We start from the raw sequence: 22,180 nt of genomic DNA, 5'->3' as shown, positions 1-22,180 counted from the left end.
GTGCTGGTAATCACGTTTAGCATGTACCTGTAGGTATCATATATTTAGGCCTGAATCATGAACAATATGCACACAGGATACTCCAAAATGTAGTGTTTGAAATACCTTTCTCATGCAAGAACACAAACTTAATTAGGGCTGTAACTAACGATTATTGTCATTGTCTTTTAATCTCTTGATTATTTTCTCGATTAATTGATCAGTTGTTTGGTCTATTTAATGTCAGAAAATCGTGAAAAATGTTAATCAGTGTTTCCCAAAGAGCCCAAGATGATGTCCTCAAATGTCTTGTTTTGTCCACAACTCAAAGATATTCAGTTTACTTTCATAGAGGAGGAAAGAAACCAGAAAATATCCACATTTAAGAAGCTGGAATCAGACCCTTTTTTTCTTAAAAAATTACTCAAACCGATCAAAATAGTTGCCGATTAATTCAATAGTTGACAACTAATCGATTAGTCATTGCAGCTCTACACTTTTTTATTTTGTGCCTAATATAATGTAATGGGTTGCTTTTTAAACAGCATAGATATATGATAAATATTAATGATAGTGGTCACTCGTTTTGGTTGATCTAAACATACGTTTACCTGCTCATCCTCACTCCTCATCTGTTGCTGTAGAAGAGGAATCTCTCTCCGTGCCATCTCTTTTGTTTGGTTTAGGGAATGAACATACAATTTCCTTGACTGCTGTTTTTGTTGCTTTTACAGGATCTTCTTCTTCCTGTATTATTAGCTGTGACTTTGCCTTTTGTTTTGGCTTTCACCACTAGAATTATTTCCAGCATCATCTCATCTCAGAGGAAAGACCTCCAGCGTGGCATGTGCACCCAGCTACGCTTTCGACAGCTTTTGAGCGCACACCAAACTCAATTTGAAAATGAGTGTAGTGGAGCTCTCAGAGAACACTTAGAACAGAAGCACCATGTCATCTACGTCAGCACTTTGTGCTTTACTACCGGATACTGAAACACAGTCTGTGTGTGTGTGTGTGCAAGAGAAAGAGAGAGGAGAGGAGAAAACTACCACTTGTGGGGGATTACAAGAGATGATGAAGACTCAGTGAAGCAAATGTGTGTGAGCGAGTAGAATGACTGAGATATTGTTTGTATGTATGAGAGAGAAAGAGAGATGGGTAAATATTGCAAGAGACGGAAAGGGCGTGAGGTTCACATAACGGGGAGAGCATCCCCCACTTATGATTTATTCATTCATTCATTTTTGTTTTTCATTAAGTGAGGATCTGGGTCAGACACAGCAGCATGTGTGTATGCAAGAGGGAGGAGCAGAAATAAAGATGTTTCTGTACAATGAAATCTGCCAGTTTAGACGAACAGATGAAGCTGTTGACAGATCAGTGGGCAGACACAGGATATGAGACAGGTACAGTGACATGAAAACACCTGACACGTGTGAGCCAGCTGTTTGTCATCTTCCTTTCCACGGTTCCTTGGTCGGAAACAACAACAAGTGTTTGAATTCAAATGACAGATGTCGACAATTTGCGGCAAGAGAGAAGAAAAGCATCAGTGTGCTTCAGGGCTTCTGCCTCCGAGCTGGTTCATCTGCGTCTGTAACAGATCTGACTGGTCGCCTTGAATTAGTCAAAGAAACAGGAGGTGGCTGTGAAACTGGAGAGTGCACGTCCAACTTACAACACGTGTGTTTGTGTCTGTGTGGGAAAGAGAGACCAAGAGATAACAAGAGTGCAGATTAGAGCTAAAACAATTAGTGGATTAATCTATTAGTCAGTCGTCGCTTAAACTATTAAACAATTTTGATAATCGATTAATTGTTTGAGCCGATTTTCAAGCAGAGATGCCAACTATTTGTTGGTTCCAGCTTCTCATATGTGAAGTTTGCTGCATTCTTCTGTTTTATATGATGGTCAACTGAATATCCTTGGGTTTTGGATTGATTGTCTCCACATGCGTCTTGAGTGACCGCTTGTGATCTGATCTCACTTCCCCGCTCTATATGCACATAGACACGTAGTAAACACATGGCTAATGCAGCAGACGTTGTGACGTAATATTACAGGAATGTCAGTAGTAATAGCCTACATAATCGTGAATTTGGGTACATTGTATTAACATCAAATTAAAACCTTCAGAGAGCTGGGGATGAGAGCAAGCGGGCGGATGGTTTAAAATATAGTGAGTAAGAGCTATAAATTGTGCTGATTTAATTGTTAGCTGGATCCATGAACTGCCACGATCTGAAGTATTCTGTGCTTGAGGTGCGGAAATTGTCCAATATCCTGCTGGTACCTGTAAGGATTTTTTTTTTAGGAAAAGCTTGCCGCGTCACATAATCGAAAAATTCCCAGTGCAATATATCTCCTTTACAGAGGAGAGTGGCCCGAGGGAAATATTTGGTCCATTCAAGGGGGAAGGAGGAGAGGGAAAATGACAGGGAGATGGAACGATGAGGAAAGCGGAGAAGATATGGAACCGATGGCTCCGATGATACGAAGCTCATTATTCTGTTCCTATATTTGGCTCTCCATATCCTCCACTCGTACTCTCACGCGTACAGTGGAGACATCCTATGTGAAGGCCTACTTCCTACTGAAATCTGTCGCCTGCACGCCTGTCTGTCTCTGCATATGTGTGTGTGTGCGTGCGCGCCTCCTCAGTACTTCTGTAGTTGTCATGGCAACATTAGATCGTATGACATATGAGGGTGTTTTCGGTGAGGTTGATGTATAATGAGCCGAGGTCTTTTGTTTTCAGAAGCAGATATTCATCAGTTTGACCTTTACCCTCACCAGAGCAGATAAGCTATTTGAATGTATGAGACTCTGTCTGTTGCTGCATTGAGTTTTACTCAGTTCTCTTGTTTGTAATGGCTCTCGTGTCATTATAGCCAGGTCTGGCTTCATTTGGCGTTGACTCTCCTTTCCTCTAACCCAGGGTTCAGCACCCTTTACTATCAAAAGAGCCATTTTAGGCAAAAAAAAAGAAAAAAATCTCTCTGGAGCCGCAAAACATTTGAGCATTGTGATGAAGGTAACACAGTTTATAGTCTAAGTATATAGTATATAAGTCTAATGCAGTAAGGGCCCAAGTGCAAATGTGTTACGGAGCATTAGGGCCAATTTTAGGGGGAAAAAAATCAGCGATTTCCAGAATAAAGTCACAATTTTACGAGAAAAAAAGTCGTAACATTACGAGAATAAAGTCATAACTTTACGAGAAAAAAAGCCATAATATTGCGAGAATAAAGTCATAACTTTACGAGAAAAAAATAAAGTAACACGTAAAAATTACTACTCTATAATACTATGACTTTTTTTAAACTTGTGACTTTATTCTCATATGGGGATAATGGTGCACATTTCTTTTAACAAATGTAAAAAAGAGAGCTAGAGAGAGAAGTTGAATTCCTCCACACAGCTGGCCAATGACAGATTAAAGTGTTTGTAAATGTCAGAAAGTTACAGAAATGGACGGACAAAGACCCCCCCCTAATCCGACATCGGAATAGTGTGAGTTTCCGAAGCTATTTGACCACCCAACAAGCGGTCCTGATGAAGTACACTGGCCTCTTCTCCCTCCTCCTGTTCCTACTAGTCCTTCCTTCTTTGTGAACAACTTTGCCAAATATTCTGTTTGCTGGAAAGTTGGTTAAATGGGTGAGAAACGCATAAAAAGGTGATCAAAATTGAAGCAACAGAGACGTGACGTTTAGTCCCTTGTATCAGTTAAGCTCTAAAAACCTCCTACTTCTCCCGTAGTGCAGCTCAATAGCGTCTTTGAAACTCCTTGCCCCAGTTTGTAATGCAGGCTGTCTGTTAAATATTTGTAGTCTTCAAGCCTCAACAGAGATATCAGGGGTTTTTCTTAGATGTTAGAAAGCTCCTTTAAAGCCACAAAAAACATTATACAACATTATACATTATTCACAGGGTGAATAGTAAACTGTGTGAAATCAGTGGTGTCCCTTTAACATCCTTGTCTTGTGGAACATCTCACAAAAAGTTGCGACTAGTCCCACTGAGACTCGCAGTGAGATTAAGGTGTTTACATGAGAAAACAGCTCTTAAAACAAAATTCAAATAAGTTACACCTTTTTCTTCATAGAGCAAAATGCTGCTAGACAGTTTTACAGCTGCACAAGGAATCACAAACATGAGCAGTCAGACAGGTTTTAAACACAGCGAGTCTCCACTTTAACCTGCTTATGTAAACCATTTAGTAGGAAATGTAAATAAAGGTGAAACTTCAAAATCACTACTGTTGTTCAGCTTTGACACATTGAACTTAGAACTGTGTCCCGTCTGTTTGTTTGTCTTAAAAGCTGTCTGTAGAGTTAACACCCCATCTTGTTGATAATACCCCCTTGTGAGCTTCATTCATAAGGTCCAGGAGTAAGTTTTGGACATCCAGGATTCTGGAAGAAAAAATTGACCATTTATGATCATACAAAGAATGACTGATGATATATGTGCTTCTTTGATAAAAAGCAGACGGATCATAATGAAACTTCATCATCAGCTTAATATCAGAACATTGGTTCGAATGCAAATACAGAATAAGTAAGAGCAGGACCACAGACTGTATATAAGAAGTGGACGTAGTCACCGTGACATCGCCCATTGGTTTGTGGACTGCTGTTTTGAAGCTTTGAGTTCGGCATTTTGTCCGTCACATTTGGATTATTTGCAACCAGAAATGACACAAGAGGGTGAAGCTAAGTACAACCAAATGCCGAATGAGACATTTTTAGGCGACTAAAAAGGTTATAATTAACTTTCATGAACTGAAAACACACTGTGAAAGGGTTAAAGTTGTAAGACGAAAACACAGACAACGCCCAGACCGGACAACGCCATGGTAACAACCTGTCAGTCACAAGGTAGCCACGCCCTAAAGTATACCCTGCTTTATGATCTATTTGACTCTAAATGGGACCATAATTTACTAATTGAACATCACGCTGCATTGAAGAAGACTTGAAACTAGCAATTGAGACCATAAACTCATGTTTACAATATTTACTGAGTTAATAAATCAAGTGAGAAATAGACTCATTTTCTCATAGACTTCTATACAATCAGACTTCTTTTAGCAACCAGAGGAGTCGCCCCCTGCTGGCTATTAGAAAGAATGCATGTGTAAGGCACCTCAGCATTGGTTTCACTTTTCAGACCCGGAGGTTGCCCACTGAGCAGGACAAACACACACGAGGGAATGAGTCATAGAGCGAGAGAGGGTGTTGTTGGAGAAGTCAGGGCAGACTGACGGACAGTGAGTGACACCTGCAGAGGGCTGCTAATCCTAAAGTAAAGTAGATTACTGCAGCGGCCTGGTGCTCCCTCTCAGTCTGTCTGGAGGAAATGGAGCTGCCATAAGCTGCTAAGATGCTGCGGGCTGAGAAACTGCTGGCTGTGCTGCTGCGTTGACCAGAACGCTGCTCGATATCACTCGGCTCCACTCTCAAGTCCTCGACTCTTCTTTAACCCGTCTGTCATCTCCGACGTGATACTTTACCTGCTCTGCAGAGTCCTGCTGGCGTATAAGGTCTGTGTGTGTGTGTGGACCGCTGTCACTCTGGTCTATACTCTGTTTGTGTGTACACATAAGTGTAGTTGCAAAGAGCCCTTGAGTTATTGGTGTATGTAAACAGACACTTTGTTTGTTTAGAGGGAAACTTCACAGGGCACCTTTAATCCTCTTAAAAGCATGAACAGGTGTTTGTTTAATGAATTGAGTCATTAATAAATCATTTTTAAATTTCAAACCTTTAACGACTTTCACAGTTTGCAATTTGTTTGTTGAATTGTTTGTTTGTTTGTGACAATCAAAATGTTATTATTAGTTATTTTAGTTAAAGTTAATTTAGTTTAGTAAAAGTTAATATTTGTCATTGTTTTGTGTTGTTTATTGATTTCCAATAATAGTATACTGTATACATACATTAGCATAAAAACAGCATATGTACCCACTCCCATGTTGATAGTGTATTAAATACTTGATAAATCTCCCTTTAAGGTACATTTTAAACAGATAAAAAATGTGCGATTAATCACGATTAACTATGGACAATCATGCGTTTAATCACGATTGAATATTTGAATTGATTTACTTGCCTCCTGGCCATGAACAATAGTTGTTCTGCTGTTCACTTTTACAGGATGAGATGCTGCAGGTGTTCCTGCCTTGAGTTATCGCTACAAATGATGTTTCGTTGTGACATTGGTTACACCTCTGTTTTGCTGAGTCACACATAAACGCAGAAATGTTGACTCAGCGAACGAGACAGATGAAAACAACACACACGTCAAAGTTGGGGGGGGAGGTAATTCTCTGTGGACGTCGTCGGCGCCGTCATCGCACAGTATGACAACACAACAGAGTGCATGTCACCCCGTGTGACGAGGCTAATATCACATTTTGTAAATGTGTCTCTCTTTGCACAGCATGACATGCGGTAAAAGGAAAATATGAAATGCGGGGGTTGATGGGAACTTTAAACGCTGCTGTAACACAGATTTTATGACCTACTGCGACACAGTTTCTGAATGCACTACACGGCAAAGATGAAGGAAAAGGCAGACAGGAGTCTTGTTACATGTGTCTGTATGTTTTTGTAAATGTGCCGAGTGTAGTCCTGAGAACTCCGTATCTGTGTCTGGTTTATGGATGACCGGCAACCCTGTAGTCTATGTATTTGACTGACCTTTCACTTTTGTACAGACACATATAGGATAAAGACGTTTCCATGTAGACTGATCGCTGGATAAGGTGCACTGTGAACAGGATTCCTGCAGGATTTCAGTTCCTAAACATCACTTTAAAAAGTTCAAAGTTCAATAGCTGAACCCATGAGCAATAGGGGTGGCACTATGCAATGATAGTGTTGATTTTACACTCACACATTAAAAGCTGTTTCTCACCGGTGCGGTGCTAAAACGCGGTGCAGGAATACGGAAAAATCTGTGTGTGAATTTTCTGCATGACAGCTATGCACACCGGTTCCGGTGCGTATTATCCGCATTGCCGTGTTCCAGTTTCATCAATGAGGCTCAAATAAGTTTCCTTCTGAATAGCTCCCATGTTAGCAAGTGCATATCAGCTACCATCTTCATTGTATCTCAGCCCATTGTTATTCCAAATAGTCCAAAAAATGGCCGATTGGACCTGAAAGAAGCCCATTTGTCCGACAGTCCGTTAGCTGTAAAACACCCATTATTTCAAGGCCCATTGCTCCAAAAATACACATTCTCCGTGCAACAAACGGAAGCACATGGCTACTCATTATGCAGAATGACGGTGATATTTTTTACGACATCAGTTGGAACAAAGGATTTCCTTCGTCAAACACGTATTTCCTTAGAAATCTGCTGAAGTGGAGGTCCATCCGGATAGTTTTTTCCCCCGCACGAATGTTCTGCGAGGCTGTGCGAGCATTCATAAGAACCCACAAAATCAGTTTTTAGAAATTTTCGTGTGAATTTTTCGGATGAATATCTGTGCTTGGTGTGAAACAGCTTCTCAGAAATGTTTCCATAACTGTGTGGTCACAGTTTGTTCATATCTTTCACAACAATATTTTGAGGATGGTTGTCAAGAGATAAAAGTACATCTATTCTGCCGTTTCAGTGTGAGATAGTGGACGATACCCTAAAGCCTGCTTGTATTTCCCGTTGCTCGTCTCTTTGGCAGCTTGTGTGTGTAGAGATAATACATCTATGTCTCCAACGATTACCTCTGTCTCTGTATCTGATTGTCTGTCTGCCTGACTCTGACCTGTTTTCTCGTTTTAAAGTCGTGACTCAGATTTCCAAACAATGGTTGATTCAGTAGAAAATGAGACTATTGTACACAAATCGCTGTATCCGTGTGCAATTGTTATAGTTGAAATGTGGGCTTGAAGCACACACACACACACACACACCCACACACACCTAATGTATGAGGTGCAGACACAAAGACTAGCAGGTCACACTCTGACTGGTGTGAAGAGGGAGTGCTGGACGTGTGTCTGTGTGGTTTGTGAGATCTCATTTCCTGTAGCATCTTCAGAGCTTTCAGACCTTGAAGTGAAATGAAAGATTTCACACAGTATATGACATGTTCATGCATGTGAGTCATGTTATAATAAAATGTAGTCTAAAAGGCCACAAGATGCCGCACACATAAAGTCTGTAAAATAGCATATCTAGGAGAGACGGCAGTGTGCTAGAAGCAATTCGATGTTGTGGACGCATTGGTTTTTCTTTTTCCATCCCTGTGGTAAGATGCTGTATATTGCCTTATAATGTTCTTATTGTTGCAGCCAGAGCACAAGCTGAATTTACAATGCGGCTTTTAGGTGCCACTTAGGACTCCTTGCCTGGCCAGTAAAAGAGATTTACCAATACTACTTTACTACTACTGATACAGACAATGAGAAACTTTTCAGCTGTGTGTGTGACCCATTTCTTTTGCTGAACACCACAGACTTTGAGCAAAAACTCATTATCTGGGGAGTCTTTAAGCTTGTGTGTTTTTGCACTGGAACCCAAATGGCAGTATCAGCGCTGATGTGTCTGCAGCAGTGGGCAACTCTGGGGTCTGACAAGTGAAACCACTGCGGAAGTGCCTTATATTACACCTGCATTGTATCTAATAGCCAGCAGGGGATCTGATTGTACAGAAGTCTATGAGAAAATGAGCCTACTTCTCACTTGATTTATTACCTCAGTAAACATTGTAAACATGAGTTTATGGTCTCAATCGCTACTTTCTAGTCTTCTTCAATACAGCATGATGTTCATTTTATTAATTATGGTTCCATTTAGAGTAAAATAGACCATACAGCAGGGTATGCTTTAGGGCGTGGCTACCTTGTGATTGGCAGGTCGCTACCACGGCGTTGTCTTTCTTGTCACGATCAAAATGCTGAATGTCGAGGCTTAAAAACCGCAGTCCACAAATCAATGGGTCCACTTCTTATATACGGTCTATGGTCTGTAGCTGTAATTTAATCAGCGCTTTAAAGGGAAGATCTTAAATCTGTTGAGATTCTCTGCACATGTTAATCCAGGCCCCTTTTTTAATGGAAGGATTTGGCCTTTCTAAGACATTTAATTGACAAATGATACAGCGGTGTAATGAGAGTCTGCAATCAGAGATTGACTTTGAGGGCTTTTCTCGCTCTCTGTGGGTGAGGGGACAGCCACCTATCACAAGCTGATGTGTGTGTGTGTGTGTGCGCTCGTGTGTGTGTGTGTTAATGATTTAGGGTCTCTGTGGGACACCGAGAGGAGGACTTGGCACGTGGCAACGAGGGGTCAACAGTGACAGACGCAGACCAGCAGATGTTGGAGAAAAAGGGGGAGGAGGAGGGATGGAGGAGGGAGGGCACAGAGAGGCAGACGATAGGAGGAGGAAAAAACTGTGGGAGGAGAGGAGTGGAGAGGGAGGTGCTGGATTGATGGATGGATGAGCAGAGATAGAGGAGATGTGGCGAGGGTACAGATGAAGGGCTGAAGGGAGGGACCGGGGTGGAGGATGATGAGAAAGGGGCCATCAGGCAGCTGTAAAAGAGCGAAGGAGAGGCATAAATCCAACTGAAATAAAAATATCAGTTGTACACACACGGAGCCGGTGTTGAAAAGAGTTATTTTTGAAAATGCTGATGTAGTGTAAAAAGGAAAATGCTGACATATGAACGTCACATGATTTCAGGCCTCTTATTGTCATGTGATGTATTTTTGAGAACTTTGATTTGCTGACGCGCTCCCTTCTTCAGACTTTTAAATAACAAACAACCTTTCAAAGATTGTGATACAGTTTGCTGGAAATTTTGGTGTAACTTGAATAAGTTAAATAAAAGTAGATAAAATAGTGCAGATAGAAAATTTAACAGCTTCAAACAAAGTTTTCGGATGTGTCTACTCTGCGGCATGGCCTTTATAAAGAGAGATCTGTACTGTATATTGTGCAGAGGACATGGGGCAGACATGATACCCAGTGACAGTGTAATTGAAGAGCTTGAAAGAGAGAGAAAACTGCATGTGTGCTGTACAAAGTGAGATTGTGACTCACTTAAGAGAGCTTTCCCATAATGAAACAAGACATGGAAAGGTTGTGTTTTAATGGAAAGAGAGTGAGAGGCAGAGAGAGGGGATATGAAAGCAGCAGATCGCAGTCTGTCCCTCCCGCTGCCTCCATTTACCATCATTGATCGTGCAGCCAGGCTGACTTAATGCCTACCTGCTGTACTCGGATGGCCAGCAGCATCTGTATCGATGTGTGTGTAAGAGAGGGAAAGGAGAGTGGAGTGCCTCTGTGTTTCAGTCAGCCTTTCTTTTGTGTTCACACACTATGACAAGTTGAATGGTGGTGTTATTGTCCTCATGATTTTCCTCGCAGGCAGAGAAACATGAGGGCAACCCTCTGATACGAGGACATCGCTCCTTTAAGGGACTCTTATAGGGCGAGGACTGGAGTTCAGTGTAAAGATTAGAATTAAGTACATTTTATGAAAATGAAATGTCTACATGCTACCGTATATTGATACTGTACAGTAGCTTTTTACTAGGGGTGGGGGAAAAAATCGATTCACCTATGTACAGTATCGTGATTCTTTGTTTTTTTCCGATTTTGAAATTGACGGAGCTGACGGGAGAGCTAGCGACTTGGCGAATTTAGCGGAAGTACACACGTGTGACTATGTCCGCTTTGAACAGTATATAGAAAATACATATATGGAAATAAGATTGATTGGATTATATTATAAAACATTACATGTCCTTTTTATAAATTAAAAACTAAAATACCACTAATTTGTGAGGGAAATGTCTTTATTCTTTGATTTTTGGATTGCTGGAAAAAAATTTAATAAATAATTCCTTACAATGACTGATATATTTGACTTCATCTCTGACTACATACATGCTGAAAATCAAACATTCTTACGTTATTAATTTAGATATTTTCCAAAGTAAAAGTCCCTAGAAGTGTATGATTCAACTTTTTCCATGGTCTAGTGTTAAAAAAGTTAACATAAATTGCAATATCGAAACGCAATACTTGTTGAATCGCAATACACATCGAATTGGCACCCAAGTATCGTGATAGTATCAAATCGGGAGATAGGTGTATCGTCCCAGCCCTATTTTTTACTCAGTTGATGAAAGCTCTGTCTAATATCTAAACTGAGAAGTTATGCTTTTCTGTTTCTTGCGTTAGCAACAACAGTTTGGGTGCAGCCACCAAAACAAAGAAAAGATCTGTGATCGTAACAAACACTGAAAACTTACTGGAAACCCTCCCCGGGTGCAAAAAACATCAAAGCAATGACTGTTATAGAAATAAAAAATAAAATTAGAAAGAATTTTGCAGATTATTACTTCATGGTTGATGATGTTGGATTACATTTAAAATCTAGGTTTTTTTTACTGATAGATGAGAAGATCGATACCACACTCGTGTTGGAAACAGGGGTAATGTGTAAGATCTGCCAGAATATTAGTTGAAAACATTCAAAAAAATGAACTAACACTATTAACAGGATGTGAAGAGGTAAACTATAGGCCAACGCCACACATGAAGATTATAAGATAACAGTGTTATTTAACTGGCTCTCAGAGTTTTAGCAGTTTGATTGAATTTTGTGTATTCTTGCCCTTAGTTAGTTAGTTATTTAGTATTTGGCTTTTCTTTTTTATACTGATGACTATAAAATTAGATTGTATGGACCCACCAGTAGTAAAGGTGAAATGCTGACCCCTCTTTCTTTGGAGCATAGGTATTACACATCATATCTCTTGTTTAATCCGTACAAAAACCCTGAATGTAAAAAGCACACGCTGTGGTTTTACGAGGGGTTACGTGAAGTACTATTTCTTGGCCGGGAGCAGTGACTTCCTGGAGTCTCCAATGTGCCTGGCAACCTAACAATGATGAAAAGACTCCAAAGAAATAACCAGCACAATAACCCCGAGTGAAAACACAAATGGTATTGATCTTTTTTATCTAAGTGAATAAGCATATTTCCCAAAAGATCTAACTATTCCTTTTAAATTTGAAGAAGTATCAGGTGAGAGTAGATAATTAGGGTCCCGGCAAATACAGGAATATAGATGTTTGAGTGTATTTGTTTCCACGTGTGAAAACAACAGCTGACTGTTTGATCACAAAATCCGCCCTTGTGTCCTTCATCATCCCTATTTCCCTATTACTTAGTACAAACTGGCCGTGCTCCTGTCGCTCTCTCTCTCTCTCTCTCGACCATCTGTACACAGTAATCCTACCATCTACTGTTTCTTTTTTACTTTTCTCCCCTTTCTCTCCCTCTAACTATCCTCACCCCGAGGCAGCACGTTTCAGACCCCTGATCCTCCCACATCCTTTCTTCTGTACTCCTCTTCTCCCCATCCGTCCATCCATCCATCCATCTATCTGTCCCTCCCTCTCTGTCGATTTCTTCTCCCCTGGGCTGTGTGGACAGTTGGATGGCTTTGTGTTTGACACGTGTGTTGGCAGGAGGCAGCGGCGTGCGCACACACATACACACCCGCAAATGCACATGCACACACACTTCCAGTTTCTATTGTCAGTAAGCTGCTCAGCTGTGAGCCCCCTAGCCCTAATTCTGTGTGTGTGGGATGAGGACTGGGCCCCCATTGTCCTGCAGATTAACACACACACACACACACACACAGACACACACACACACACACACACACACACACACTAACTCTCCCCAGACCCCATGGGGTCCCTTAAGTGTGAATGTGCCTTGAGGCAGAAAATCAGGGGGCAATTTATGGCAGGGTCCAGCAGAGAAGATGGGGGATGTACCGCAGGTTCAATCCTCCGTTTGAAGCTTTGATGTCAAACTCTATCTCTGGTTTCTTATTCTGGATGATAGAACTGAGTCTGAATCCCTTTTACGAGACAGTTCAACATCTTCAAAATGTATAGGAATTTATTTTAGAGATTTATGCAGGAGTGTAATGACAATTCACACAGTGATATACATGGACACTCAAATGGTACAGACACATTTTTCTGCATATTTAAAACCTCCTGCCTTCTGAATTCTTCTGTGTATGCACACTGTAAGCTACAATAAAGTTATCAAACTCAAAACAAATTTTCACATTTAGATCTGAGCTTTCTAATGAAACATTTTTAGTTTAAACAATCAAATCAATTTTCAACACCTAATGTTACTTAATCAGGGTACAGATGCCCTCAAAAGAACTTCACATACGGTGCGTTATTGCTGTGATGCTGGACAACACAATCAATTTTGGTGATCACTGGTTTGAAGCAAAGCCTCCCAAAACTAAAACCCGTAAAAGCCTCTAAGCCAGCAGAATTAGGAGGGGGGGAAGGTTTTATTTTACATGCAAATTAAACTGTAAATAAGCAGCAGTAAAATAATGAGCCCTCATATATACTCTGAAATTCAACGTGTCTATGTGTCCTTAAAGCTTTACTATCAGTGCGGCATCGCCAGGCCGTGTCCCTTTGTGATATTGCAAATCCAGACTTCCACAATCCTCCTCTAGGACTGGAAAGGAACGAAACTTAATTGCCTTTTCTTGTGGGAGAATTGATGTATTTCTGCAGCAAACATGATTATAAAATAGAAGTAATAGAATTACAGCAATTAGGATAGTGTATACATAAACAACCAAGAATTTAAACTTATCTCATGTGCACACAGCAGCTGCTTAAAAATACAAATAAGGCATAAAGTTTTTAGCAAATCCTTATTTTTACTGGGGAAATCATCAGCGAAATATTTCCCCAAGCCATAAAACCTGAACTTGGCCTCACAGCAGCGTGACTTTAGTGGAAACAGAGCCTCAGATTCTTTGCCAGATTTTTAACCTAGCTTCAAAGCCCCCTCCTCCCTACCTGTGTGTGTATTATGTTAAGCCTACAGTGACTGCTTACATTCAAAACCATTGACCTACATCGGCTGGTGTCTAGAATAACGGCGAGTCAGTTAGGAGGTTGAGGTGTGTGTGTATGCACATGTATGAATAACGTGTGTGTGTGTGTGTGTGGGGGGCAAAGGTAATGGGTTTAACCCATACGTCTGCTTCAGGTGATCCATGGCCGCCTGTGTGTGTTTGTACAGATCTGCACATTTCCTCTTCAGTCTGAATGAGGCCAATTGACTGGATTTGACGTGGACACACTTTGTGTGCTCCTGTGTGTGTGTGTGTGTTCCTGTGTGTGTCCTTGTGTGTGCATTTGTGTTGAATAGTTTTTTTTACATGCGTATTTTTCTTTTTAACATCTTAAAGTAATATCTTAGTAAATGTAGGCCAGTAGCACAGACTGTACAAATGAACTTACAAAAGTTCAACAAATTGGGACATTTTCCTTTTGTGAAATAATGCAGCCTTTTGAAAGAACACAGTTCTTCTTCTTCTTCAGTACCCGAAGCAACACGTCCCCTAACGCGCAGCCCCTTGTGTTGTTGTGCTGAAGGCTCGCCAAGGTTACAGCCAGCAGCTGGTTAGCTTAGCACAAAGGCTGGAAACAGCCAGCCTGGCTCTGTAGACCTACCAGTACCCCTAAAGCTCTCCAATTAACTCGAGATATCTTGTACAAAAACTGAAATGTAAAAATGTCAACTTGCCGTTTTATTGGGGATTATGTGATGGACTATTTCTTGAGCAGTTACCAGGCAACCTGCGGAGGCGGGAAGCTGTTTTTCAGTTTGGTTTTTGTCATAGACTGTATATAAGAATTGTACGTAGTCACGCCACTCATTGGTTAGTGGACTGCCATTTTTTGAAGTCTTTAGTTTGGCATTTTGGTCATTGCCATCTTGGTTTTGGGCTGTCGCCATCTTGTTTTTTTGCAACCAGATGGTGGAGCTAGGTACAACCGAGTGCCGAACACTTTTTGGTGACAAAACTGTTACAATTAACTTTCATGAACTGAAAACACACTGTGAAAGGGTTAAAGTTGTAAGACGAAAACACGGACAACTCTCAGACTGGACAACGCTGTGGTAGCGACCTGTCAATCACAAGGTAGCCACGCCCTAAAGCATCCCCTGCTTTATGGTCTATTTGACTCTAAATGGGACCATCATTTACTGAACGAACATCATGCTGTATTGAAGAAGACTTGAAACTAGCAATTGAAACCATAAACTCATATTTACAATGTTTACTGAGGTAATGAATCAAGTGAGAAGTAGGGTCATTTTCTCATACACTTCTATACAATCAGACTTCTTTTAACAACCAGAGGAGTCGCCCCCTGCTGGCTATTAGAAAGAATGCAAGTTTAAGGCACTTCCTCATTGGCTTCACTTTTCAGACCCGGAGGTTGCCCACTGGTTTTTGTATGTATTAAACCTAAGCTAAGCTAACCTGATATGGGAATAGTATCAATCTCTTACTCTCATGTAACTCTGCCAGAAGGCAAACAAGCATATTTCCCTAAGTGATGAACTTTTCCTTTAAACGTGTGATTGTGCATTTGTGTATGCATGTGTGTTAGTTTGCACCACCACCATAATTAAATGCATCCTCTTATTGTTGATTGTAGATGTCTGAGAACAAAAGTCAGAAAAAAACATGATTAACCGTCCCACAACTCTCTCGTACTGCATGTTACATTTGACTAGCTCTGCAGACATGTGATGTAATGATAGTAATATAGTGAGACCGGTGGTGCTGTGGGGAGTTTGGTTCCCCGGTGGTCGCTGCAGCCCTGGGAAAAGGAAGTCCATACAGGAAGTGAGCTGGCTGGGCCTCAGTCCTGCATGACTGCGAACTATATTTCTATGCTGCGAACACTGTAGTCTGCTTCAACGCTGTACATATACTGTATGTGTGTATGGAAAAATTAAGTGTGAACATGCTTGTTCATAGACACGCACATGAGTACTCCCCCACAAGAGTGTTAATGTTTATGCGTGTGTAAGTGCAAGGGCATGTTGGTGTAATTTGGTTTTCAACGCCACATGGAGGTGAAAAGTGTACAGTGTGTGAGCAGGCTTCTTTTTTTTTTGGAACGTGTGCATGTGCTTTCCCAAACTCTGTCCTCACTTCCTCGACTTTGCGAATGACTGATGTAGCTGCAGGAAAAGGCTCCGACAACTAAAGGCTGATAAATGAACTTAGTCATCGCATCACCTCAGAGCCAAGTTATGCAGTAATGTGCAGATGTGACGACAGGAAAGAACAGAGAGCAACGGAGCAGAACGAAACAGAGCAGGTCATCGCCCAGACAGCACTGGCCGTAGTGTGTTAATTGCAGAAATGTAGGAAAAAAGTAGGAAAAACGAGAACTCAACGACAATAAGAGCCATTCGTCTTGTTAAGTACTTTTCATCTGATTGATTTCTACCATGGATGTATTAAGAGAACTGGAAACAGCATTGGAGGCGGGGCCCCGTTCATTCCTATGAAAATTGCTCAGTGGCGCATGATGCCAAAATGGCTCGACTTGCGACTGGAAAAGTACCCGGATATTCCGCCGATCTTCCGCATCCATTGGGCCCATGGAGCAGGCGCAGTAGCGTCCGCTCTGTCACATGGCTCGGTCACGGGGTCACAACCATCACGGGGTCACAACCATCACAGTGTCGTCACGGCTTGCTAACTCCGCCTCTCAGCCATCGCTCCAGCCTCGATCTGGGTCTCATTCACATGAACGGAGGAAGGGAAATAACTCTGGATTTGGCTATTAGTGCATTTTACAACTTTTAGGACCTGATGATTTAAATAAGGGCTATTCAAGTGTTCATACTGGGAAGTTGATTTGGTTAAAAAAAAAAAATCTTCTGAGTTACAGACGTCTCTTTCCCAATGTAAGTCTATGGGAAAAAGTCGTTTTGGGCCCAATGGCATCACGTGACGGACACAGAATTAGTAGTACCACCGTCCGGCCACTACGAAAACTGGGATCAACTCTTCCTGGGGTCTCGGTTCTCATTTTACTGCAAATACTTGGAATTCATGACTTTTAATAGAGTTATTCTTCAGTGGTATTTGTGTTTTTTAACCTAATTGTGGTCAGCATGACATGATATGACATTTTCACCTTGATGCCTAAAGCGTGCAGTGTGTGTGGCACATGTAGGTGTGTGTATTGTGAACATGTGTGTGCCTCCAGAATGGGGGGGGGGTTAGCTTGGTTGGCTTGGTTGGTTGGCTCGGTGTGAGCTCTTTGTAAGAAGGGTGAATCAGGCGGGGGAGGGAGGGAGCGAGGTGAACCGGGTGTTTCTCTCAGCTGCCTGCTGGTCTGGTTGCTGTTGGTAACTTTGCTTGATGAGATCAGAGGGGATCGGCTTTCAGCCCTTCATGTCTCCCTCCTCTCTGCTCTCTCTCTCTCTCTTTCTCTTTCTCTCTCGGAAAGACTGAAGTGGAACTGAAACTGGAGTGGGGCTGAAAGTCTGTTCGGCGCTGTAGTTGTCAGCGGAGAACGTCGTGACGGCGCTGCCTTGGAAACCCTCTTCAGAGTTGGAGCTCGAGTGTGTTGGGGGGGAGGTGAGGTGGCGAGGAAGAAGAAGTGATAGCCTCGGGACAGATAAGCTCCAGGGAAGGGAAAGAGGGAGGGAACAAGGGAAGGGTGCAGGAGGCAGAGGTGGGCAGCTCTCTCTTTCTCTCTTTCTCTCTCTCTCAGTCAGACTTGCCGGCTGCTGGTTTCCTCTCCTCCTGTCTTCTCTCTTTGCCAGTGGCTGGCCGGAGGAGTTCTTTCTTTTCATTTTTGGCTGGATTTGGACATGGACTGAACAGCTACAAGCAGCGAGACATGAGAAGAGTCACTGGAGATTCACTGTAAGTGGCTTGATCTGTTGTGTTGTCTACAAGGTGTAGTGTTTCATCGCTGAAATATGCCTCACTGGAAGAGATGGTTGCTATTTCAGGAGTGTGTGTGTGTGTATTTGTGGGAGAAATAGAGTAGCTGCTACAACTGTATGGGATGCAGTGTGCTTATTTATATGAGGGTTAAAACTAGCTGAGTACGATCAGTTTTCAATGTTTTATTAGACAAGATCAGCTTTTTTTTCTTTCTTTTTTTTTTTTTTTTACCTTTTAGAGGATATACTCAACATTTTCTTTTCTCTGGATGCTACCATGCACTCAGCCTCTCCTCCTCCCTCCCATCCTCTCTCCCTCTCTCTCTCTCTCTCCCCCCTCTTGCTCATCTCCTGTCGCCTTTAATTCTCTTAATGGTCTTGAGGCCCCAGCTGGCCAACTGGGATACCCCTGTGTGTGTGTTTATATATGTGTGTGTGTGCTTTTGTTTGTGAGAGATAGAGTTGAGAGTTGTGGGATAAGCTACCCTGAGGATTTCCCCCACTCACATACAATAATAGGATAGATCCTGCTTTCTATTTTTAAACACACTGTTTGTCTATACGCTACAAACACCCCTAATCTGACGCCTTGCACCCCACACTGCCTGCAGTAGCTTTTTTCTCACAGTGTGTGTGTGTTTAGTCTATGGATTGGGGTGGGAGGTGTATTTTGTGTGGTCCATCCTGGGATAGAGAGATAGCAGCCCTCCTTTCTGACTTTATCCTTTTTGTTTTGTCAGCTGCTGACCTCAGTTTCCCTCTCTCTCTCTCTCTCTCTCTCTCTCTGTCTCTCTCTCTCTCTCTCTCTCTCTCTCTCTCTCTCTCTCCATCTCTTCCATTGTTTGTGTTCTTTTTATTTCTGTCAAATCCATACAGCCTTCCTCCACCAACCACAGCCTCTGCCTGCTTTTTATAGTTGGTCCCTCTATTTAAATAACCACTTTTTTTAGGCACTGTTTTTTAATTTTCTCCCCGTCTTTCTCTTTGTTTCCTGTCTTTCTCCGTTTGCAATGTGAGAACAGTTGGGAGGTCTCTCGGTGTCACGCTGTTTATGGGTGGTTGTACTTCTCCCTGTCAAATGTCCTACTGGCACAGAACCCTATGTTCCACTTTGCGCTGAGCAATTTTAGAGAACGCCGTGGTGAGACAGACAAGTGCCCCAATCATAAAACGCGTGCATCTTTGTGTGTGTGTGTGTGTGTGTGTGTGTGTGTGTGTGTGTGTGTGTGTGTGTGTGTGTGTGTGTGTGTGTGTGTGTGTGTGTGTGTGTGTGTGTGTGTGTGTGTGTGTGTGTGTGTGTGTGTGTGTGTGTCACAGAGTTAAGGCTGCAATTATTTCCATTAACTGTCTATTATTGTTTGACTTAAATTGCTCACTCTATAAAAGGTCAGAAAATAGTGTAAAATGCTCTTCTCCAGTTTCCGGAGCCCAAAGTGACATCTTCAAATTGCTTGTTTTGTTCAACCACCGGTCCATAACCCAGATTTATTCAGTTTACAATGATATTAAACAGAGAAACGCAGCAAATCCTCACATTTAGGGCTGGAAACGTCAAGTGTTTGGTATTTTTTTTTCTATTTTCTATTCTGTCGGTAAATCACTGTGTGTGAAATATCTCAAAAACCATTGAATGAATTGACGGGATGGTTCCCATCAGAAGGGCAAAATTAGGTCAAAACATCTAAAAATGATCTGGAAAACGAATAACCTTCCTGTGCTTTCTGTTTGGTGCTAATTAGCCACCGTTAGCATGCTAACACACTAATCTAATATGCTAAACCAAAGACCTACGCCTCTGCCATTTTGGACTGTAATCAAGTCGACTACCATAATGACATCAGTTGAACGTCCACCTGCAAAGTGCAATACAAAAGTTAAAAAAAAATATATTTCTATTCTATTGTCATAATTGTAATGTGTCTTCCGAAATGGCCTGTGTTGAACAATAAAAAATATTATAAATATGCGTACTGCTACAACTATTTACTTACTTATTTATTTATTTATTTTTACTTATTTATTTATTTATTTATTTATCTTTTTACCCAGAGGAGCATGAAGTGAGCGATGGACATAAATGGAAGTTCCAGCACACAGATTTGGAGAGCAATCTCAAACTTTTTCATATCAAGAACCTCCTAAATCGATGTACAATAGACCACAGACCATGGATGTATAAGAGGTTGTGCACTGTGCTTTTGCACTGTGCTTTTGCCCTGCGCGTTAGTAAATAGCCTACAACTACATTAAACTCTGTTAATGTCATGCTACTAGCTACTGGCCGATAGCCGGTTGTTTGGGAACAGAGACGTTAACAGAACCAACACGGTACAGGCTTACAGCATACAGCCCATGGGTGTATTATAAGACAATAAAAGTGACGAATTACTGACAATATATCCATTATTACAGCCGCAGACAGCTAGCAGGACGCTGGCAGAACCGGAAAGGTCATATAAGCGTGCAGGGCGGTGCAGTCCCGTGGGTCTGATGCATGTTCATTATGCCGAGGAAAATAACTCTGGATTCAGCTGTTGGTTAATTTTACAACTTTTATGACACAACGATTAAAATGAGGGTTATTAAAGTGTTCGTACTGGGAAGTTGATTTACTTTAAAAAAAAACATTATACATCCATGGCAATGGACTCATTGCCTTTTTTAGTCCAAAATGGCAAGTTTCGCTTCTTTGCTTCTATACTCTTTGGCTAAACTAAGCTTTTCATTGCAATTCTGTTGCTAGGGCAACAGCTCTGGTCCAAGTTCACTTCCTGTCAGCTACTGCTAGGGTTGTTCAATTTCTGTCAATTGATTAATTAATAAAGTCACTTGTAGTTTTAGCTCTATAAAATATATTCTAGTAATAAACTCTTCGCTCATCTGTCTCCCTCTTTTAAGTGTTTAAAACCATCCAGTGAAACCAAAGAAAATTTGTGTCCCAAAATGTTGTTTTTGACGTCATTCCATCACAACAGCGTAAAAAAAAAGAATAATTCATGTATTGCGTTTGACTCGTGTGGGTGTGACACATTTCATCACACTCTTGTGCAAGCGGGTCGGATGTTAAATGAGTGAGGCAGCAGCAGTGCATCATATTCAGGCAGACTTTGATTCAGTTTCATTACTGCTGGGGTTGTGAATCTGCCACCTGAATCCACTGCTACCCCAGAGAGAGCTTTATGGATGGCACCGCCAAGGCCTTCTGTGTATGGGATGTGTGTGTGTGTGTGTGTGTGTGTGTGTGTGTGTGTGTGTGTGTGTGTGTGTGAGAGAGAGATGAATAGGTTTTGCGTAGGTGTCCGTAAAGGAGTGCTCAATCACTGTAGCACTAATGGTCTTCCCTCAGGGCACCATGGATTTTAAGGTGTCACAGCAGGCATGAGAGGAATATAAGAACTTATGAGCAGACTGTGTGTGTGTGTGTGTGTGTGTGTGTGTGTGTGTGTGTGTGTGTGTGTGTGTGTGTGTGTGTGTGTGTGTGTGTGTGTGTGTGTGTGTGTATATCTTCTGTATTTCAATCTATCTATAAATACACTGCGTTTTCTTTTTCAGGCAACTATTTAGTTTCAATTCCTAGATCGCCAACGGTGCAAGTGCGGTATTTAAGAGAAAGAGCGAGGGAGTTTTAGGAGGGAATTTTTCATTTCAAGAGAAGAGCAGATTAATGTGAGCAGAGGAGGAGGAAGAGGTGGGAGAGGAGGGAACATGATTCATTAGGGAGACGGTGACTGGAGTTACTCAGAAAAGAGTTCAGACCGTGATGAAAGAAAGGGAGAGACTCTCAAAGTTTTCCTCAACTGGTGTATAAAAGGTAATTTCTTCCAAGAGTCAATTTCATCTTTATTTTGAGTCGTGCTTGTCAGCGAGCATGTTTACTTGTACGCAGCTGCGTGTGAACTTGCTTGTGTGCAGTGTTTTGCAGACCGTGCTTTTCCCGCATGCTGAGCCCGCATTGATTGCCGCATGGTAGACGCTGGGGCATTTTCGGTGGCAGGCCTGAGATAATTTGTACCAATTGATAGTGTCAGCTCTGCTGTAGCCCCCATGGATTTACTGTTACAGTAAGACAGAGAGACGGGCAGCGAGACAGGGACAGAGACAAATGGATAGGGAAGAAAGGAGAGTAAAAAGGATAGAAAGTTGGTGAAAATAGAGAAACAAAGTTAAAATGTCAAAGGGAGACAGTGATAAAAGAGTACGGATATCTTCTTCTACAACTGCCTAATAAGTCCAGAGATGTCTATATGAGTGCACCACTTATTCTCTTCAGCTGAAGATAAGTTTAAACCTCCAGTCTGGAGTCTCTCTCTCTGTATTTTGACATCCTGTTAGGAGCCAGACGGTACAGTTTATGTCTAGCTCTGGCATCTCCAGCTACCCAGGGATTCCCTCAGTAG

General features: G+C 41.7%; 1 protein-coding gene across 4 annotated transcripts in view; it reads left to right on the top strand.

The window, feature by feature from the left end:
• LOC119499094 (SPRY domain-containing SOCS box protein 4-like) overlaps window positions 1–22,180 on the top strand; it is an 83,037-nt gene that overhangs the window by 12,852 nt on the left and 48,005 nt on the right. Inside the window, exon 1 of one of the 4 annotated variants that reach the window (XM_037788279.1) lies at window positions 5,383–5,527. The exons of 2 other annotated variants lie outside the window; for them this stretch is intronic. The gene's annotated coding sequence lies outside the window, so the exon portion shown is untranslated. Of the gene's footprint in view, window positions 1–5,382; window positions 5,528–17,200; window positions 17,761–22,180 lie in introns of those variants that run through there. One more of the 4 variants, XM_037788278.1, reaches the window with a different exon arrangement.

The sequence above is a fragment of the Sebastes umbrosus genome, chromosome 12 (genome assembly GCF_015220745.1).
Source record: "Sebastes umbrosus isolate fSebUmb1 chromosome 12, fSebUmb1.pri, whole genome shotgun sequence".
NCBI classification, from domain to species: Eukaryota; Metazoa; Chordata; class Actinopteri; order Perciformes; family Sebastidae; genus Sebastes; species Sebastes umbrosus.
This window is presented reverse-complemented; position numbering and strand designations above follow the sequence as displayed.